Raw genomic sequence first — 8,127 nt, 5'->3', positions numbered from 1 at the left:
ATCTTATGACATAGCTCTGATATGAATCCTTAAAATTCCTAGCAGTATAATTAATTTGGTATTTGAATTATGCATCAACTATGTAAATATACTTCCAAGAAGCCAGTACCCATATGTGGCTTTTCGCAATAGATCATTTCTGTTATGTATTGAAATTTCATGTTTAGCATGTCATTAGCCGTAGCCGTTGCTAGTTCGGCAAGCCTCTGGCAAGCTTTGTGGTTGTTGGGGGAAACTCTTAAAGAAGAAAGGATGGGTATAAAATTGGAATACTTTACATAAACGGCTTATTATTGGACAGTACGTGACGCTCTTCTTCTTTTTTTCTTTTTCCTTTTTTTTCAACTACATGTATTTTTGAAGACGAACACATGCGAAAGATTTGCAAAATCTGGGCCTAAGTCGGATAAACATTTCAGTTTCTGAAATATAGGGGATTTCATGCCATAATTATGCTGATGGCAATTTTTTTTAATAGCATACCCCTTTTTCTCGTTTGTTTAATTTTAAGGTGAGAGTATAGTAAATTTCTTGAGCATTAGATTTTTATTTGACACATATCGCTTGCTCAGAAATAAATATCACCTGCAATTGATGATGATTATGTAAAATGACATGCATCCTTTCGTAGTTATTATTGTTGTTGTTTCATGAATAATGAAAAGACCGAAAGGCTGAAAAAGACAGAAATAACAGAGCCTTGTCACACACTTTTCTGAGTCGAACCACTGAATGACATTATCTGCAGAGGCATTATGAAGTGGCATTCTGAGTTTAGGTTGTCCGTCCGTTCGTTCTTTCTACATCTCTTCAGCAGTACGAATTAAGATTATTCTTCATGGATCCTTTTAATACTTAGGGTGTACAGATGCGAATAGCAGATTTTGCGCAAAATATCACCAGGTCATAGGTCAAAGATCACAAATCTTAAACTACTTTACTATATCTTTGAATGTTGAATTGTTAAATTGATACGCAGACAGGTCAAGGTGAACAAAATCTAATTTTGATGAAATAACAAGATGAAAATTCGGGATAAACGACCAAAGGGTACTCTTTATACAAAGATAGATCAATGGAAATAATCATTTAGGTATTACGACGATTGAGCTGAAGGCTCGACTTGCAATGTCACTGAAAGTTAGCTGGGAGAGTAATAGATATACGTTGTGAATCTATTCATATGAAAAGGTAGAGGTATAATAAACAAATGGAATAAGATAGAATCCAGGTCCCTGAATTTTTGTTTTACTTAAATCTCCTTTTACTCGTTTTTTACCAGGACGGTCCAGTGGGAGTGAAAATTGACAAAACGAAAGAATGAATAATTGTTTAATCAGTGCTCTGAGATCAGAAAAAAAAATTAACCTTGACGGTCAAAGGTCAATGCTAGGGAAATTAATCTTGATATCAAGAAAGTTTCATGCTCACTGATTAAAGTGTGAAAAGCTAGAGCCATCTCTACTTTTTTTCACACAATTCCACTTCTTGCCGCAATCGAATTGCTGTAGTGGCATGTTAGTAGTCCTGATATCTGTGTAACAACTGACATCTGTATGGTATAACAGTGCTCGTAAACAGCCAAATTTGTATCAATTCAGATAATATGATATCGTTACATTGCTCTGAGAAACCAAGGGACTTGTGGCAAATCTTATGAGAATGAGATATCATGCTGTTAGCATTTTTTTTTTTTTTTTGGGGGGGGGGGGAGTGGGGGAGTATAAGATAATGTGTGGTCTAAAAAAGATTGATATCGAAATTGCTGATTTTCTCCTACGTGTTACCATTCCAAAATGAGGATATCAAAGCTGCACTCTTTCCTTTGTTTGGAATGCATTGCATTTGAAAATCACTCGTTGCAACTACACATCTATGTCGGTAAGGAAAGCTGATATTCTGAGAAAAGCCCTAAACAAACAAACAAACAAACAAACAAACAAACAAACAAAAACAAACAAACAAACGCTGTTTTAAATATCGGATAGGGTGTCTAGCATACCATGAAACTTGGTACCTGTAAATAGTCTCCAGTGTGAGATTCAATATCTCTTTCGATTCTATGCGTTCCAGGATGTCCCCATGCCGTCTTCAAAGTGTAACACAATGCAATATGTCTCTATTCAGTGATGTCATTTTGGTGTTATCATAAAGTATGAGGACGAGCATGGGCAATGAATAATTTTAAGTGGTGTGTAAATAGATAAAGCCCATCTTGTACCTGTTTGAATTGTTATCCTTATGAATTGATATTTAACTGTATCACAGTACATCCAGTAAACTATTGTCATACATGAATGATTTGCAAACACGGTCGTATATGAATAAACTCTCGAATGAAAAACAAAATGAATGCGTAATGATTATATTTCATTTACTTATTATACTTTGCCAACATCTTTACAACAAACTGTAAACAATCTATACTATCGTAGAATCTAATTGAGAAGTAAACGTTAGCGATATTATAGATTGCCATTATGCACTTATGTTATATATGCAAGTAGTAACTGATTGATCGTGAAGATGATACAAAGTCATGGCGAAATGGTCAGAGCACTAATACCCCCAAACGCACACACAAACACACAAACACACACACACACACAAACACACACGCGCGCGCACACACACTCACACGAATATTCAAAATGGCTATGAAAGGTTTTTTTTCATACCTTCAAGCACTTTTAAAAAGTGTATTGTTGTTTTGATTTATTACAATTGATAAAATAAACTATAGTGTTAAAACGTGAAGTTTAACTCTCCCACGAATTGGGATATTAGCACGACTGCACTGCATGTGTTACAAGCATGCCAAATATACATTGTGTCCCGCTTTGTCAAAGTGCATTCTTTTACTCATTGGTAAAGTTGTGTGCAGAAAGTATCTGGGTATGCTCTACCAAACACTGGGGATACATTCCTTATATAGTGCATGTGATATTAACATAGGCTATGTTGTTTGTAATCATACCATCCCCTCTGATAAGAGGCAAAAAACACTCTCTCCCTCGGATAGGACATAAAATGGAAGTCCCGTGTTTGAGAGAGTCACAACTCATGCACGTATAAGATCCCGCTTCATTATTTTACTCACCGCAAAGAGCAGGGTGTTTAACCCGGTGAAGTGGTCCCGCCTTACATCCAGCTGGACCCCATGGAAGACAAGCTATTGCGGCTGAATATGGGCTATCCAGCCATCTTCCCCAGATGGAGATGAAACAAACAGACAAACAAATAAACAAACAAACAAGCAATTCAAATACAATTAGCAATTGGACAAACGTGATCGCATGTTAGACCAGGACAATTGTACAACTGTTTACTGTTTTCCGATTGGAGGGGCGTTTTATGTTTCCCATTAATACATTAATGGGAAACATTTTTACATAAACAGTACAGCAAATAGGGAAGCGGCGCCAAAATAGGCCCCGCAGATAAAGGTTAATCGTATATCCACTGCGCATGTGGACTATGGTTATTGGGGAAATGGATAGAATTTAAAGGTGCAGACATATGCGATTTGATATCACAAAGTGCTGTCACTCATTAATATGACACTTTTGTTGGCAGGGATATAGAGACTGGTCTGACTAGGGCTTCAAGTTCTTCGATTTCGTATTATAAATTTTGTCTCAAAAGCATTTGAAAAACCTGGACGGATCATGAAGAAATATCTTCTCTATTCGATAAATGCTAATCACTGACTTACCAAATACCCAAGAGGAACTATACGTTGTACGGTAACAGCGACAAGAATGCAATCGTCGCACTTTAACAAAAGCACCACCATGTATATGCAGGCTTCAGTGATTAGAGTGTCTGTTGATTGCGGGTATATAGAGCACCATTACCCCCCCCCCCCCAAAAAAAAAAAAAAAATAATAATAATAATAATAATAAATAGATAAATAAATAAAAAAATAAAAAAATAAAATAAAATAAAAAATAAAAAATAAAACATAAATCAAAAAATCAAACAATCAAACAATCTAAAACAACAAAAGCAACAAAAAGAAAACGAACAAACAGAAGGAACAAAAGACAAAAAAGGAAGGGGAGTCCAACAAAAAGCTAGTCGCTTTTTGCTCCTGCGACAATTGCTCCGGTCTTACTTTCTCCAAGGACTTAGGGTTAGGGTTAGGGTTGTGATAGGGTTTTAGATTTAGTTTGATGTGAGGATTAGGATTAGGGTTAGGGTTTGATTTGATTTATTTCTGCATCTTTCACAAAGTACATAAAACATATTAAACAATTTTCCAATACTATTCACATTATATCCAACACAAAATGAATGTAAATATATCATATATAATGTACCAATAATGAAATATTGTATAGGTGAATCAAAATCGTACAAAAAACAATTGAAAAAAACAACAACATTGATTATTAAATCGAATTGATACATATAAAATGCAGGAGACCGTCATCTTAAGCGGAAGCTTGAGATGATGGCGGCCTCTAGAAAAGCATATGGCTTATACTTCTTAACAAATCATTTAATACGTATCAAATTGTGTAACCGAATAGGGTAGCTACAAAATGCATCAGTGCAAAGGACGTGAGTTAGGGTGCAAGGGCATATGTGCAATTTTGTTGTTTTAATTATTATTGTTATGTTTGTGGGCGGAATTTATTTTTGGCTTAGCGAGCAGGAGCTTTGTTATGCCAAGAAGTTATCAGACACCAATATCTGATGAGACAATAATACACACACACACACACACACACACACACACACACCATATATATATATATATATATATATATATATATATATATATATATATATATAACTGTATATATATATATATTACCTCCTACAGTCATAACTGGATATCTAGCGTAGTGATGTGTCGGGCAATAGAGACTAAAAGAAAATAGACTTTAGAGGTCATTGACACGTCATCTTCTATTTTTTATTCCAGAAAGTAGTATGTGCGAGCTATGTATAGTACATACTTATGTCACTGTTGCTTTAAAAACAATGAACGCTTCATTGTTTGGCTTCATAACTTGACTTTTCCTTTTAAATTCCATACCCGGATATGGAGAACCACTCAGCTTCGAGTCAAAGGCAGATGTTTACGCTGCTGAAATACGTTGCAGTCTGTCGAATTATGTCCAAATGTTTTAGCGGGATCGTAAACAATGTGCCTACTGGAATGTATAACGTGTAGAGATCTGGCCCATAGCGTCAAGAGCGGATGCTGGCGAGTGCATAAAAGCTGTGGTTCACCTATGCCATACACCAGAAGCATGATCATTGCCGGTACTGCACACTATACACGCAGAAGCTCTAGCTCTGTGCATCCAATAGTCTGTATATGTGGTAGCTCACCCACATACGAAGAGCTGGGAGGAGACAAGCGTGATGAGCCTGCTGTATACAGACATCAAAAGTTGTTCTTATATATTAATGTGAATGTATTGTACTCGACACGGAAGTAATCAATGTGGATTTGATGTGAAAGATCCAATGGAACGTGCAGATCTGACGTCGATGACACAGTCTGAAGGAGAAACATCATGGTGAGTCTTATTGATATTATCTTACCCTGCGATTTTACGTAGATGCTTGTCTCATTCTTCTCAGTCTTGGTGTCCGAAAATTTGATAAATTGGGTCTGAAGTGAATCGCGAGGGGGGGGGGGGGGGAGGGGGAGGGGGAGGAGGGAATGCCGAAAAAGACAACAAAAATACCAGAAGCCCATGACTTCCGAGGGTCTTCTCATAATCATGACCCTTGACCCAAACTTTAAAGGAAACTTTCTCCAACCCCACCTCGCCAAAGAACCCCTCCACACACACACACACACACACACACACACACACACACATGCAGGATTTTGTATTTGTATTTGTATTTATTTATTTACCACTTGTGGGATGGATAGCCCTTTCAGCAAATTGCTGTTTTTCGAAGGGGTCCAACCAAAGTAAAAACAACATAACAATACACAAAACATTCAATAGGGGAGAGTAGTAAAAAACAACAACAACAAATGAAAAAAATGACTGTACAAGAAATACACAAATTCAGCTGAACCAGTAAACAAATATAAGTATACGCGAGGTACATATAAGGAAAAAAAAACTCAAACAATAAGGAGCAAAAAAAAATCAGAGGTAGGAAGGAAAAAAAAAGAAGAGAGAGAGAAAAAAAAAGAGCTAAACAAAATAATATCTCGTACATTATACCAAATCAAAATGCCATAAACTCAATAATATAAAGCATTCAATGCAATTGGAATGGTCTTCAAATAACGTTTAAAACTCTCAACTGAAACAAATTTACCATATATTATATCTAGGTCATTCATAATTTTGCGCCACGATAGATCAAAGATCGTATACCATAATTAGTTTTGGGTTGGGGGAGTTTGAGTTTATGTTTGCCAGATCTCGTTACATATGGGGTTTCACGCACATGAAACATACTGCTTAAATAATAATGATGGACAAAAATTATGGGTTATTTGGTACATAACGCAACGCAGGGGGAGGATGTTTCTTCGCGATAGAATTCTTACATAGTTTACATTGAATTCAGTAGGGAAAGTAATCATCACTATTTCCAAATGAAAACTAATAAAATCAATGCTGAGTAGGGCTTGTATGGAAGGTTGATATTGCGGACGTATAGAAGGCAAGACATTTTGAATATTCTTATGTCCACTGGCAAATTATATGGTTCATCTATTCGCTAATCGGATATGCTTTGTTCCACATGTCCATCGAATTGCATTGCAGACGATTTACATACTTTCACACAATGTGATAGCTAGCACATAAAATGACAGTGCCCTATTTAGATTTTTGAATTCATTGTGGTTCCTGAAGAGTAGTTATGAACCAATTCTCTGAAAAACCCGAGACATTATTAAACTGAACAAGGATGATGATAACATAGGGGGCTCACATATTATAGCGAAGTATAAGATATATTCCATTACAATACCACTTGCCTAATAAGTTCACCGCTGTGCAGAATTTATGCATTTTTTATTTTGTTTTGCTTCCTTGAGTACCCAGTCATGCATTCTTATATAATATGAAACTGCCATGTCCTCATCCCAATCAATATGAATAATGAAACTCTGTATACCCAGTATAACCTTATACGCATAGATGTTCAAATGCAGAAGTCTGAAATTCATCTAATTGTTGTGATCTCTATCTCCAATTCATGAAATTCGTTCGTCGAGATGTTTTCATTGCAACTGATTGACAAATTGCCCTACATCGACGTAAATAAGCACATCGACGTAAATAAGCACCGATCTCTCTCTTCATCCTAATTATGCTCCCCTCTTTCTCAATATTTTTTGTGTGCCTTGTCTATTTTTGTCCCACTCTAGCATATCTTTTTCATTTCTATGCAGACAAATCCTACATCGATACCAGTCGTTCTGTCTCTTTTTGTCTGCGTTTCATTTGCAGGTGAGCGCTTGAAATTATGATTTTATACCCATATCTAAACATCAAAAAAAATATTGTAAAAAGTAACTCTTTAAGCTCTTTCAGGCTGTCAGTGTATTTGTATGAAAACCCGCATGTTTCTAATAGTACACCATGACTTCCGAACTACAGTGTACTTCACCTGTTCACTATAAGGACTGATATAAGCAGACCACGCAATCTATCATTAAAAAAAAAGAAGTCACTGTGTGCTCCACCGGGTACATTATGATGATCAATATATGAGTACATGTATTTGGAAGCAGGGGACTCGGAACCAGGAGATAGGAGAGCTCCGTTGACCTTTGACTCTCCCATCGGCCCGCAGCCCCCCCCCCCCCCCCCGTTCCTTGGCCCCTGGATAGTAAAACTTGCCATTATCACTATGATAAAGATTCTGCACACTCAAGTGACCCACGTCTTACAAGCTCTGCTTTTCAGTGGACCACTTTTTCCATTCTAATACAATGTATTCATTTTTTTTTTTGGTCAATCTTCCAGATTACATTGCTGTTTTTTTGTTATTTGATGAAATTATATGTAAGTACTTCATGGTACTTTTATTATGTATTGTCTAGAAAATGGAAAAAGTAATTATTGTGTAATGTATAATTGATGTTTCGTTACGGCTTTTGTGAACGAATGGAAACAATTTCAACT

The sequence above is a fragment of the Diadema antillarum genome, unplaced genomic scaffold, assembly GCF_040938485.1.
Source record: "Diadema antillarum isolate AM-2024a unplaced genomic scaffold, OU_Dant_1.0 scf00000134, whole genome shotgun sequence".
Taxonomy (NCBI): domain Eukaryota; kingdom Metazoa; phylum Echinodermata; class Echinoidea; order Diadematoida; family Diadematidae; genus Diadema; species Diadema antillarum.
Note: the sequence above shows the minus strand (reverse complement) of the source record.